The sequence below is a fragment of the Cavia porcellus genome, unplaced genomic scaffold (genome assembly GCF_034190915.1).
Source record: "Cavia porcellus strain 051 isolate PalLab524CR breed Dunkin Hartley unplaced genomic scaffold, mCavPor4.1 scaffold_15, whole genome shotgun sequence".
Classification (NCBI taxonomy): Eukaryota; Metazoa; Chordata; class Mammalia; order Rodentia; family Caviidae; genus Cavia; species Cavia porcellus.
The window spans coordinates 61,048,715-61,064,436 of NW_026947498.1; the positions used below are offsets into that span (position 1 = coordinate 61,048,715).

Consider the following 15,722-nt stretch of genomic DNA (forward strand, 5'->3'; position numbering starts at 1 on the left):
TCAAAATTTTAGAGCAATCCCGTGAGAGAAGAAAATAAAGGGGGTTCAAATATGAAAGAAAAAAATAAAAATACTTCTACTTGTAGATGACATAATCCACAGAGAAATCCCTGTTATGGTTGATACATTATGGCAACTTGAGAAGTTTGTAAGTTTACCTAAGAGACTCAGCAGGGAGCCAGGATCCTTACTTTGTAAATATCCTCATCCTGTACAAGAGGAGGGCACAGAGATTTGGTGAGTGCTACATTTGGCCCTGGGTGTCTGGTGTTGGGGGGCTGTACAAACTATAACGCCTTCCCTTTTGCTCTGAATGCTTTTGCTAGCTGCTGCCTTGAAGTATCACTTCTGGGTTATGCTACTCTGCCTTGAAGCCAGCTGATTAGGGTCTAAAACTTTCATAGGGAGCTAAACCTTTCCTTCCTTCATTTTGGGTGTCAGTTATTTTGTCCCAGCAATGAGAGAAAAGTAACCAAGATATCCCCCCCCAAAAAAACAAACTCTATCAGAAAAATTTTACAGTTAATAAATATATTCATATAAAACACAAAAATTAATAGCATTCCTGCCATCCAACAATGAATTCATCAATATAAGGAAAACATTTCCATTCTTAATATAGTAACTTCAAAAAAATTAAATACCTAGAAATTAACCTAACAAGTGAAAGATGTGTATAATGAAAACTATAGCGCTCTAAAGAGAGTGAGGATATTAAAACAATGCAAATATATACCATGTTTCAATGAGCTGAACAAATATTTTCAAAAAATGACATACAGATTTAACACAATTCCAAAGTACCACCTCATTTTTCAGAAAACTAGAGAAAACAATTATAAAATGTATATGAAACCAGAAACCCCAACAAGTGTCAAAGGTATCCCAAACAACAAGATCAAAGCAAGACGCATTACACTCCCAAACTTCAAATTACACTACAAATTTACAGTGATAAGAACAACATAGTACTGGTACAAAAGTAGACATGTTTATCAATGGAACAGAATAGACAAAGTTGAAGCAACTTGATATACCTTAAGCCATTGAATTTTTACTAAGAAATTAATTTATAGATGGTGGAGAAAAGAGAGCCTATAAAACTAATGGTTCTGGAAAAACTGGCTATCAATGTGCAGAAAAATGTTTCTAGACCCATATAACTTATCCTGTACTCAATTCAAATCAAAACAGAGAACAGACCTAGCTATCAAAATGGAAACACTGGATCCGTGGGGTGAAAACCATTAAAACTCCTGTAAAAATTGGCATAAGCAAGGACTCTGGGAACAGAACTCCAGTTCCACAGGATATAATACCAAGAATCAACAAATGGGATTACATCATTTTTAAAACTTCTGCACAGCAAAGGATAAAAACAGCAGTCTACACAATGGGAATAATACTTTGTCAGATGCTCCTCGGACAGAATATTATGCCTAAAATATCTGAAAAACTCAAGAAATTAGATCCCTCAAAATAAATAAGCCACTCAAAACATGGGCATTGAAATGAACAGAAATTTCTCAAAAGAAGGACAAATTATCATTAAGCACATGAAAAATGTTCAGCATCTTTGGACATTAGAAAAATGCAAAACAACACAGAAATTCCATCTTACTCCAAAAAAATGATTGTCATCAAGGACACAAATACTGGTGAAGGAATCCTTTCATATAGAAGTCACTATGAAGTTTCCTCAAAACAAAAAAAAAACTAAAACTAGGAATTCCATCTGACTTAGCTCTATCTCTTCTGAGTAGCTTCCTGAAAGTTATCATATTTTAGTGATACATGCATGCCTATGTTGGCAGCAACAAAATTCATAGTAGCTACATTATAGAGGTTGTCTATATGTCTCTCAACAGATGCCTGGTTAAAGAAAATGTGAGAAAATATCTTAGCCAAAAAGAAGGATAAATTTGAGTTAACTGTAGGAAAATAAATGCATCTTGGGAATATAAATATACAGTAAATAATACTAATCAGACACATAATGTTAGATATTGCATGGTTTACTTTATATGAGACATCATAATATAAAAAATTTAATCCCCCCAAAAAATGGTAGAAAAAAGAAAGATAGACTCTGTGGAGATAGGTTAGAGGATCAGGGAAATAAAGATGGGGAAGACAGCATGAGAGAAAGAGGTGGTAAAAATGATGAAGATAAAATGTGTGTACGTAATAATTCCAATTTGACAGTAATTATGTATGGAAAATACATACTAATAAAAAGAGAATGAAACAAATAGTGCTGCTGTTGTATCACTCTGCATTTTAGAAAATGGTAATTTCTTTTCTTCTAATTTAGTAATTTTCAGAGAAGGCAGGATTGGAGAGAAAGCTGATTGTTTTTCATCTTTATTTTTGAGAATTAAAACATAACTGCAAACAGCATCATTCTCCATATCCAGGTTCTGTTTTTAGTGAGGAGTTTTCATTTGTTTCTTTTTTCAGTACCAAGGATTTTCCCAGGGCCTGCACAGTGCTCCCTGTCCTCTCCTCTCCTCTCCTCCCCTCTCGTCCCCTCCTCTCTTGTCTCTGTCTCTGTCTCTCTCTGTCTGTCTGTCTCTCTGTCTCTGTCTCTGTCTCTGTCTCTGTCTCTCTCTCTGTCTCGTATCTTGGAGACAGGGTCTTGCTAATTCACTAAGTTACCCACACTAGGCATGAACTTGTGATTCTCCTGCCTTATCTTCTCAGAGTGTTCTGATCTATAGGGATGTGCCAAAAAGCCTAACTTCTAAGTGCTTTTATATATTATCAGTTTGGGGTTCTTTACATCACATTTGGGCTTATGTTCTTTCCGTAAATAGATTTGTTTATTTCCATAAATAGTTCATGCATTAGATTATTTATATACTAATTTTTAAAAAAATTTGAAAAGCTACAGAAGCTATTTGGTTGAAGTTCAAAAACACACTGCACTTATGCATGTGACTTCTGCAATTCCATTTTAAACTGTTATTAATTTTATGAGACCTGATTTGCTTTTAATAAACTCATCTTGATCATTTGTACATGACTCCTTTGTCTTAAGATATTTACTGATATTTTTTATTTTTCAGAATGTTATCAGATACCCTGTAATGCCATTTCAAATTAAATTTCCATTACATTATAAGAATTTTTTTCTTCAAAATGTTTTTATACAATCTAAATTTCCCAAATATACTATATCTTTATATATTCAAAGTAAGTTAAAAACCACTTTTCCTGTTTTTGGTTGATGTCTATTTTTAAGACATTTAAACTCATCATATGTACATTTTTTTAATGCCATAGTAAGTACACAAACTCAAACTTGGTAAAGATTTTTAAATGATAGCACATTGATTCACACTGTCATGAGACACATTATTCATTAATTAATAACAATATCAACTTCTACTGCATTCTACAATTACTATATCTTCTATTGACAAACATCTCTCACTGAGATACTGATCCAGTTATTCATGATGACTAATGGATTTTCCTCTACATTTTGACTCCAAATTCTGCTTTACATGCTCTGTATTCATGTATCTCCACAGTAAAACAGCATCAAAATATGTTCTTTAAGCTTTAACTAGGGTCTTGAAAAAATGACAAGTCTGTAATATCTAAATGTGAAGTTTGCTGTTACAAAAGTCAGCATGTTGTATAACTATGATTTTTAAAATAAAATGTGTAGATACATACATATGTAGAGAGATTTCAGATAATATAAAATCTCCTTCAGTTAGATTCAGTATTCATTAAATAAACACACTTGAAGATCCTATTAAAATAAACCTTGAGGTAGTTGAAATATCCATTATAAATAATGGGAACATTTAGGTAATTTTCTATAGAAAACAGGAATCCAGCTTTTTTGAAGTCATAAAATGCCTGACCTTCCCAATATGATGAATGCAGAAAACTTACCACTACATTACACAATAGATTGTTGAGTCTATCTGAAAGATAACATTTTCAAAGCTACATAAAGTAACTGATTCACCACAGAAATAATTATAAAGATACTTTCTTTTTACTGACATGAAAGAATAAAAAATGTTACAATATTTGCAACAGAAGGTGAAATGTTCATGTCTTATTGGTGAAACTTGAATACCTTTATTATCTATGCCTTTTCTATGTATTCAACATGTTGAAAAAAAGTATATCCAAAAAATTACTGGTTTATTTTTGCTAAATTCCTGATAAAATCACATGATAAAACAGGAACACCTGCACATGATCAAACTGAGTCATTCTGGTTAAGGATAAAAACAAAACATAAATCACAAAGTACCAAAAGTTATTGTAAATGTAAACTTCTGAGTTTCACATCAGATGTCAGGAAAGGTACATGTTTAGCTACATTTGCAAAAAAATCTACCCAATAAAATAAGCAGGAGATAAAAATAGAAACAGAATAATTTTTCTGCCCCTGCTGTTCAACTGCCTCACTGAAAAGAATTTAACCAGCTCAGCCAAAGATTTGTCTTGCCTGAGTGAGTGTAAGCTGTCTTCAGGATGCAGTCTCAACCATTCCCCATCTTTTCCCTGTCTCGTTTCCTCACCTAAATTATCTATGTTTTTCTATAATACTGTCTATCTCTAAAAGACTTCAACTTCTCTCTCTTTCTCTTCCATTTTCCCTTTCCTCACATGCACACAAACACACACTTCATACTAACATATTAACTAGTGTCTTTCTTTCTTAAAAACTCTTCAACTTTTTTCCTTTCTCTTCCACTTCCCCCTCCGCTCAGCCACACATACCCACACAGACACACACACACTGCATGGTGTTATGTGTCTTAAAGGATGCTTTATTTTCAAAAAATGTGATTGTTGCTATGTCAGTACATAAAAACATTAACCACTAAATAATTATAACACGATACAAATGAAGCGTTAAATACATTATTAATATGTAGAAAAGTATCTTCTATAAGGTAATAACCAAGCTACAAAAAATCTACAATTTAGTTTAAATATATCTCCTGAACTTACAAAAAGTAAAGATGGGCTGATTCAGTGGATGTCCTTCTTTCTTTGTAAATACAGATATTCAAGATAATTCTGCTAATTAAAAAGGAAAGGAAGTTAGAAAGAAAGGGAAATTTCTTGGTATCAATGAACTCAAAAATAAAGCAGCATGCAACCCTGAGGCTTTGGTGGCTCTCTAGGGCATCATATTCATACACCATATACTTGTGGTGATCAAAAGAGAATTAACACTATGTAGGGACAATATTCAAGGATTTAAAGTATTGAAATGGGAGGACCCAACACTAAAAGTCATGTTTATTAGGTACATGCTCATCCATAAAATTTGGATTACACATTACCTAGAGACACGGCAAGTAAAAGAAGTCTACTAAAGGCTCTGGATGGGAAAGAGTCATATGAAATATAAAACCTTGCTATATGTCACAGACATGTTAGAATTCAACAATTCACTCTTTAAGACAGAAATCCAAGGATAAAACTAATATCAAAATAGTCATATTTTCTTATATTACAATGGGTATAGACGTTGGGGCAAAGGACAGCATGAAATATTATATTACCTCAGAAGAACTGCAGAACTCCAAGACTCACAGAAAATGAATTCGTTCAGCTGAAAGAAAGCCCAACATAATATAACAATCTGATAATCCTTTTTAATGAATTCAACAACTCCTATATTAAGTAGCTGTTTATTTTTCAAGTAAGAATAAAAGATGCAGCAATAAATAAAACATAGTTCCTGTCCTCAGCAAATTTATATCCTACTGATGAAAATAATCAACACATAAATACAAAATATAATTTATGGTATTTATTATGGGGATGTGTGCCTGTTGGGAAGTACAGTTGCTCAAGCCTTATAATCAGATTTTGACACTGCAAGTCCTTTTCTCTTGATGCATATTGATTTTCAAAAGGTAACTGTTTTCAATGAAGAAAGCTTTGTAAAGATATGTTTCCACCAGAGAAATACAATATCAAATGTGAAAAATAGGAAATACTTTAAACTTCATGCTGACTTGGTATCTGACAAATATTTTAAAAATCTTCTGGACCCAACCCCTGTGTGTACCCCAGCCACCATGGGAACTCCCCCACAGGAAGCCAGCACTGATCAGAGAAGCAGCCAGCCCAGCCCCAATGTGCATGCCAATAACCATAAGGACTCTGCCCCAGGTAGCCAGAACACGCGGGGAAAAGTAGCTAGCCTAGGCCAAGCATGCACTGGCTGCGGCCAACTGGATTCTCACGTGGGTAGCCAGTGCAAGCCACAAGAACCAGACAGACACATCTTGGAGAAGCCACAAATGTCTGGTGAAGCCCACCCTGCACCCAACACCTCCTGGGGAACTTAGATTAGAAGAAACATAAGTGCCTGCACCATGCTTCTACATTGTGGACAAATAGCCAATGTGGGATGTGCCTGGGACTCCCAGACCTGCTCATCAGAGGAACTCAGGAAAATATCAATGAAAGAGCAAAAGGTTATCTCTTTCTCTAGTCCAAACAGAGCAAGTCTAGGAAACATGGACATGGAAGAAAGCAGAAGTCATATACCTGAAATTTCTGGGATGATGACAAATGAAGTAAAGAAAGTACTTCATGAGGATGTAAAAAAATTAGATCTGACATTATATCTCAGGTAAAGAAGAAATGAAAAATATAATAAAAGGGTTGCTGATCATAGCTAAAGAAGATACAGATTTTAAAAGAGAGAGAAGCATAGGAGAATGAGGGAAACCTTGAATAAACAATACAGAGAAGAATTGGAATGCATGAAACAGACACAAAGAGATACCAGTAAATTAAAAACTCTATTAAAGCTAGGAAAACTGCTTCAAAGAAACTTTTAAGACCTTGAAGACAGGATGGCAACTAACAATTATGAAAGGAAAGATCTCTTAAAAATTAAAGGGAACCAGAAAATAACAATTCAAGGGCCCTATGATGACACAGAAAAAAGATTTAAGAATGATCGGTGTCACATGATGAAATGAACAAATACTTTGAAGAAAAAAAAAGGCACTACAGTACCCAGTGCTGACTCCAGAGTATTATGATGTGAAATCCAGCAATACTATTATTCTTTGTTAAGAGTGATTTTAGTCTGCTTTGGTTTGTTTAATCTCAGCATAAATGAAGATATGGATAAATGTGTGTATGTTTAAGAGTATAGGATTCATAATTATACTTCTAAGTTTTTATTAGATAGTTGAACAGAACTATTTGCAGTCTCACTGTTTGAATTCCCAGTTATATGTTCCATTTTTGTATCTTGAACAACTATTTGTAAGAGGACAATATGTAAACATCAATATGTGATTTATTACTATTTATTTTTTTCTTTGAAAGTATGTATTATTTCTACCTGTTTTCTGTTTTGTTTTATCTTTCTTTAAATAAAATTTTAAAAAAAGAATGATTGGTGTCAGTGAAAAAGCAGGAGTCAACACAAGATACATAAAGAGAATATTTGTGGAGATAATAGCATAGGTAAAGGACCTGAAATATACATATGTGAGGCATACAGAACACTAAATAGCCATAACCAAAATAAATCTACACTCAGACATATAATGATAAAGATACCAGAAATTTGGCCCTAGAATAGAACATTAAGGGCTGGTACAGAAAACAAACAGATCACCTATAAAGGAAAAGCCATCAGGATCATGACAGACTTAACACAAACCATAAAGTCAAGAAGAGCTTCTAGTGAAATGTTTAGAGTCCTGAAAGAAGACAATATCCAAAACAGAATTATGTACAATAAACACATTAACTCAAAAGGAAATTCATAGATTGAAAGTCAAAGGAGAGAAAACAATGCTCCATGTGACAGGGCACCAGAAAAGAGCAAGGGTAGCTTGCCAATGAAACACAGAATGAGTAAGAAAGATATAGCATTTTTATACAATGAAAAGCTACTCACCTATAAAGAAGGATAATCATGAGGCTCTTATAAGTAACTAGGTACAACTTGTGATCATAGTCTTGGGTGAAATGGTTTGTACTCACATAGGTGAATATCATGTAGTCTCCCTATTATACAAAACTGAAGGAGTAGAAATGGCATGAGTTGAAGGACTCCACAAAAATTCTACCTAGCTGTGCAGTCATGGGACCATACTCAGAATCGGGTAGGTCCCTGCCCAATGTTCCAAAACAGTCTGGGATCTTTAGTTTATCACTTGGATTCTGCTTGTGCCCCATCCAATGATCCCCAGGATCTGGGTAACTTAAGTGGACTGTGTGGTGCAAGCTGAATGCCTACACAGCAAACTCCACTTAGCTTGCAGCCTTATCTTGTGCAATATCTTGTGCAGAACCTGGCAGGCCACAGCCAGAGATCCCAAGAAGCAGAGGAGCTTTGGTGTGCTCCAAGGCATTAGCTGAAGTCCTGCACAGTATATTCCATCTATCATTTACCCTTGGTATGGCACTCAGAACATGAACTGCCCTGAAGCAGCCAAGAGTTTCAGTGAGCCACATGGGGTGTGCTAAAGGACCACCTGGTTTACTCTCCCAATTTGGGGAGACTCTGAGTGCACTAGGTACCTAGTAAGGCTTACTAATATTCCTCACTTACCTGGGAAAACTCTTTGGAGTACAGATAGCCATTTTCAATCCAAAACACTACCACAAGTTTGCATTCAGCTGGCCCAGGGGAATACAGGAAAATGACAAAATGAAAGAGCAAAGTGAAATAAAAATACTTCCAGCCCATTGCAAACAAGCCTATGAGACATGGGCATAGAAGAAAATGTAAGCCATACACCCGAAACCTCTGAAATGATAGCAACTGAAGTGAAGAAAAAACTATGAAGCTACAAAGGAACACAGAACACAAATAGTCTCACAGGTAAAACAAGAAATGACAAACATAATAAAACAAATGCTGAACACATCTAAAGAAGGCATTGTTAAAATAATGGATCACAGCAAAATGATTGCAAACTTGAACAAACAATAAACAAATTCCTAGAATGCATGAAACAGATTTTTAAAAAATATCCAGGCAATCAAAAATTTCATCAAAAGCTGGCAAAACCACCTCAGTGAATGTGAAGATAGACTTTCAGACCTTGACGACAAGATGGCAGCTAGTGAACAGCAAAGGAAAGATTTCTTTAAAAATAACAAGGAATCAGGAAACAACATCGTCAACATTTGCAAGACGATGCAATGAAAAACAATGTAATAGGTGTGTAATAGATTAATAGGTGTGAATGAAAAAGAGGGTAATAACACAAATGATATAAAAGACTACAGAATAAGCTGATAATTTTCCAAACATGGGAAAGGAAACTGACATACAGATAAGTGAAGCATGCTGAACTCCAATCAGCCATAACTGAAATAAATCTACACCTAGAAATACAATAATCAATATGCTAGAAATACAACATCTGAACAGAATATTAAAAGCCTTTAGTGCAAAGAAATAAATCACCTATAAAGGAAAGCCCATCAGAATGACAGCAGATTTCTCAATACAAACAGTGAATTCAAGAAGAGCATGGAATGAAGTATTTCAAATCCTAAAGCAAAGTGACTTCCAATCCAGACTGACGTACTCTGGAAAACTATCGTTCAAATGCAATGGAGAAGTAATATACTTCCTTGATAAAGGACAGGTCAAAAACTGCATGACTAAAAGTCAAAAGATGGAAAGCAATATTTCACACAACAGGGCCCCCAAAGTAGCAAGAATAACTATTCTATTTGCAGACAATGTGAACTTCAAACCAAGAATGATCAAAAGAGATAAAGAAAGCCACTACATACTGGTTAGGGGAAAATTTTAAGAGGAAGAGATAACAATCTTAAATATATATGCACCAAATATGGAAGCATCCAGCTATATAAAACAAATATTAACAGAACTGTAAAATCATATAAGCATTAACACAATCTTAATAGGAGAGCTTAACAAACCATTGACACAAAGAGATAGATCAACCAGGCATAAAATCAGCAAAGAAATAACAGAATTGAATCAAACTTGTGAACAAATGGACTTAATAGACATGCACAAAGTGGTACAACATCAGAATATACATTCTTCTCAGCTGCTCATGGAACAGTCTCTGAAACAGACCATATACTAGCCCATAGAATATGCTTAATTCAATGCAAAAGAATTAAAATTAGCCATGCATGCTATCTGATCATAGTGCCATAAAAGTATAAATTAATGACAAAAGAAACTGTAAAAACTCCATAAACACATGGAAATTAAATAATACACTCCTGAACAATCAATGAGTCACACACTAAATTAAAGAAGAAATTAAATAATATCTACAAGTAAATGAAAATACAAATACAACTTATCAGAACTGTAGGGATGAAATTAAAGCAGTTCTCAGATGGAAATTTATTTCAGTGAATTCTCACATAAAGAAAACAGAATGTATACAAATAAACAACCTGATGCTACAATTCAAATGTTAGAAAAAAAAGTAGTCAAGGCGAAAGCCAAAAGAAGGGAAGAAATTTATAAAGATCAGAGCAGAAATTAATACAATACAGACTGAGAAAATAATACAAAGAATTAATAATACAAAGAATTGAAGAGTAGGTTCTTTGAAAGAATAAATAAAATTGATAAGCCACTAGCCAATCTTATCTTAAAAAAGGAAACAGAAAACTCAAATTCATGCAAAAGGAAAGAAAATGGTGATATCACCTTGGACCCTGTGGAAATACAGCAGATCATCAATACCTACTTTGAGAATCTTTACTCTCATAGTTTTAACAACACAGAAGAAATAGACAGATTCCTAGAAACATATGAATTACCAAAGCTGAACAAGCAAGAGACAAAACTGCTGAATAATCCAATTTCAGTGAACAAAATTGAAAATGTAATTATAACCTATAACCTTACCAACAAAAAAAGCCCAGTTACTGATGCACTCCATTGCTGAATTCTGTAAGAAATTCAAGGAAGACTTAATGCTAACACTCCTCAAACTCTTCACTGAAATTGAAAGGGAAGCCATAATCCCTAACTCACTCCTAGAAGCAAGTATTATCCTAATACCAAAAACAGAGAAAGACCCAACCAAAAACAAGAACTATAAGGCCAATCTCCCTGATTAACATAGATGCAAAAATTCTCAATAAAATACTGGCAAACAGAATGCAGCAAATCATCAAGAAGATTATACACCATGACCAAGTAGGATTCATCACAGAAATGTAGGGGTGTATCAACATATGCAAAACAGTAAGCGTAATACATCATACCAATAAAGCCAACATAAGAATCACATGATCATTTTAATAGATGAAGAAAAAGCTTTTGATAAAGTCAACCACTCATTCATGATATAAAAAAAAGCTTACGGAAAATCAGAATAGATAAGTCTCTACCTTAGTCGATAAAAGCCATCTACAACAAACCAATAGCCAGCACCATATTAAATTGATCAAAAACTGAAAGTTTCACTCTAAAAACACAAACAAGACAAGGCTTTCAACTATCACTAGTCCTATGCAATTTATATTTTATCTGGAAACTTTAGCCAGAGAAATTAGATAAGAGAGAGAAATAAAAGAAATAAGGACAGGAAAGGAGGAAAGTTATATTAGCATTATTTACAGATGATATGATTCTCTACAACAGAATACACCAAAACTCCTTCCAGATGTAATAACCGAATTCAGTAATGTAGCTGGATACAAGGTCAACACTCAAAAATCAATAGAATGCCTGTACACAAATAATAAACTCACTGAGAGAAAGTAAGAGAAACCATGCCCTTCACGAGCATGCCCTACACAGAAGTATGTGTACTTCAAGTGTACTTCTATGTGTACTTCAAAACATTTGGCTTTTGGCTTTTGGCTTTTGGCTTTTGGCTTCAAAACATATTGGTGTTAGTGTAACAAATCCTAGTACTGAGTTGTGCTGCCCAGGCATCTCTTGCCCTTTAACTTTTATAAGAAAAAATACACTTCATTACCAATAATGCTATCTGTTCCCTGCACACAGAATTTGAAAAGCCATTTTTATCAGCTGTGTTATTCTGCATTAAGATCTCAAGTTCTTAGTATTACTATCTTTGTTGAGACATTTCACTTCTATTCTAATTATTTTTTAACTTTTATCTACATTTTTTTTCAAATTTACTCAAGTTTTAATTGCTTTAAAATGGCAAAATATTTTCATCTTTGTTATGGTTTGATAACTAGTGGTCAACTTAACGCCAGCTGGATTACATCAGCATACATTGAGAGAAGAAGCTCCACCTGAGGAGGGTTGCCAGGATAAATAGGTGGAGAAGAGAGGTTTGGAGAGGGATTGAGGCGTTATGGAGGCATTGTTAGTTCTCCTACAAGTTGCTGTCTGAGCTGTTGGTTCTCCTGGAGAAGCTTCGGTCTTCACATCGAGCATTGCTTCCTGGCTCCGGAGGAGAAGACATGCGCTGCCTGGTCCCCAGGGTGAACTCGTCACGCTGCTTCCTGGCACGTTCCCAACTGTGCTTGTCGTCGGAGGAGCTCGGGGCCTCCGTGTCGCTGAGGACAGCTGTGGTTCCTTTCAGGACCGCCCCGCTCTTTGTTGTGAGTGTGACTTCTCATCTCCAGTGTAGAACCCTCATCCCACTAGCACAGCTCCTTCATCCTGCTGACATGGACTTTCTGGCTTCCACCGCTGACCCTTGGGTCTTCCCGGCATGAATCCGTAAAAGAGACTGGTGTGAGTCTTTGTGGGCCCTGGACTTCCAGTTGGACTCGTGGAGGCATTGTCCTGAGCTCTGGGTTTTTATCTGGACTCATGTGGGACATTACCGTGGAGTTTAGGCTCTTGACTTAAATAATCTATGTCGTTGGTGTTGCGGACAGATTTCCTGCATTCTCCTGTGTTAACTTTCAGTGACCATTATAAAAATATTATAAACTCCATGTCCTGACCTGAATTGTTCTCTGTGTACAACCCCTGACTACAACAATCTTTATATTTTATATAATATCGACTCTTTGTTACTTTTGGATCCCTGTTCCTTCATAGGGAAGAGACTGCCAGAAATATTCCTAAAACATCTTCTACCTGCATTCAAACTTTATTTCATATCCTTTCAAATTTCTCTTCCACATTAGTTTGTTAATTTTGTAAATAACTTTCATATGAAACAACTTAGATACACCAAAGACTAAAAGAATAAATAAGATACTTAGGTGTTCTCTAATTTTCCATGGGTCTAATTTCAACACTGACACCATTGCAATTTTTATTGTTTAGTCTGTAACTCTTTATTTTCACTGTATATATGCCATATTTATTGCTTAGAGAACTAAAATATAGATAAGGTATACACTAAACACCTAAGAGAAGCCCACACTAAACAATTCTACTAAATCCTAGAAAATTATCAACTTCATTTTGTTTAAAATCTTGTGATTTCAGTTGGTGCATAATCATTTTATTTTTTGCATAAAATATAACACTTAAATGTGTTCATAAATTATATTTTCAACAAACTAGGTTAAAAATCCATTAAAGTTTTTTTTTTTTTCTGTCCATAAGGTTAGATTTAAGCTGCTATTTGAACAAATAATGGTAACCAGAGTATTGGGAAAATGGATTTTTTGTGACAAAACTCACAAAATATTTAATCATGGTAGGTAAAATAGAACAGCAAACAGCTCAAATCCAAACTGACTATAATTTGACTACAGCTACAAAGGACAGAAATCAAACAATCTAAGGAGAGAAATTTATCACTACTTTAAAATTGTCGAGCAACTTATAAACTAGATCAATTGCCTTTAGAATATTCTCAGAACAAAATGTTCTCTAACAGCGTATCTGATATGAAGAGCCAAAAAATGGAAAACATTTGCTACCAATTTACAGCAGTTACCCATAAACTATTTCAGGAACATTATGTATCAGGGTTCAAGCCAGTAAGCTATTAAAGCAGACTGCCCTGGTGTCTTTTCATTTTACTTTAATGCTACTGAAGCATTAATAAATCTCAAGGGAATTGTAATGATGTGGAAATGATTTTATCATGTAATCAATTTTTAAAAATTCCAAATCTTTTGAGGTGAGTTCTGTTTCATTTTTGTTTCTGTTTGGTCAATATCATTCCACTTTCACAAATGCCATCATTTCTGTTTGTCTGGTCCAAGTCATGCTTTCATCTTGGAAATATATCAATCTAAGTGGTGTTAATTGCCATAGTTAATATATGCCAAGACATCTAGCACTCTTGGCCCCATTGCCACTTTATGTGCTTCTGCTCATGCAAAGATCAAAGAACAAAAGATCCTGATAATTATTTTGAAAAAAACAAGAATGTGCCATGTATATATATAGATATATATAATAAATATAAATCTTTTGCTTTTTTAAACTTTGAGATCATAAATACTCCTACTGAAATCATATTATTTATAGTGTTCAGTTAAATTTTACTTCTTAAAAAGTTTATAACAACCTATTGTTTCTTAATTACAGAACAGCAATGATACAGGATTAAAGTACAGGATTAACCCAATACAATCTAATGCTTCTCTTTATTTTCCCTTGAGGTCATAAATTCCAGGCAACAGAGGACTACTTCAAGCTACTTTACTAACAGAAGAAAACAGCACATGTAAACTTTACAAACAAGAGGAGTCCTAGTAATTTTCATGGATACAAATCAGAGTTGTTTAAATTTTTAATAGCGTTATCTAAAAGTAAATATTGATGTATTTTGTGATGATTTGGTATACACATGTGTATGTATATGTATGTATGTGTGGACAGAAAGGTTAAATAAATTCATTTGAGCTCTAGAGCTGTAAGTCATGCTTCCTTTTATCACACCTATATCCCTCATTCCTAACACAATTTCTGAAACACAGAATTTACTCAAGACTTATTTGTTAGGAAATTAAAAATAGGTGACAATACAAATGCAGTTAAAATTTTACATTTCCTAACCTGAAAGACATGTAGGAAAGCACTAATGGCACTATATTTCAGTACTCATTAATAGGTATCTCAGCATACATCTTTGTGGTACATTACACTGTATTTCTATTTCTTTACCTACAGCAATGAAAATTGCCACCTTAAACTAATTCGTATCACAAATATTCTTGAAGACATTTATTGGAAGTTCAGGCACAAATATCTATTACATTGTAATGAAACAGTATGTTTATTTGTGAAAAAATCATACCTTAGTTCTATTTCAACTTATCTTAATTGGCAGATCTAGAATACTTCTATTTTATGCTTCTTGTATAACTCCCCTAATGCAATTAGTCTAATTCCAATCAAACTTACATTACAATAATAATGATTTCTACCTGCAGTGGTGTATAGGGCAATTGAGACTCATCACACAGCACGTAAGCAAATAGAGCTAGAGCTAGTTATATTCCATTCTTTCTGGGTTGTTTCTTCATAATAGAACAAGAAGTGATGTCACTAAAACAACCAATAATGTTCTCAATGAGATAATTTTCCTCTGGCTCTTATAATATGACAGCAACTTTATAAATGTATTCTTTAGGTAATACAATAAAGTGTTTGTTTCATCTTGTCATGTTTCACCAGAATCTTTGACATGATGCTTAAGACAATATTTTAAGGTTAAAAAATTAAAATGAAAAACAAAAACAAAAAAGACACTAAGGATAACAGATTATATTTATGAACTTCAGTTTTAGAGTACTTGTATGTAAAGTACTAGTGTGTAAGATTTACAACACCACCTTCTTTATTCACT

At 34.1% G+C, this 15,722-nt stretch overlaps 1 protein-coding gene across 29 annotated transcripts in view; it reads right to left on the minus strand.

Moving 5' to 3' along the window:
• Positions 1–15,722, minus strand: part of Zbtb20 (zinc finger and BTB domain containing 20) — an 838,748-nt gene that overhangs the window by 675,042 nt on the left and 147,984 nt on the right. Inside the window, exon 1 of one of the 29 annotated variants that reach the window (XM_063225284.1) lies at positions 4,987–5,009. The exons of the other annotated variants lie outside the window; for them this stretch is intronic. The gene's annotated coding sequence lies outside the window, so the exon portion shown is untranslated. Of the gene's footprint in view, positions 1–4,986; positions 5,010–15,722 lie in introns of those variants that run through there. 29 annotated transcript variants of the gene reach the window in all.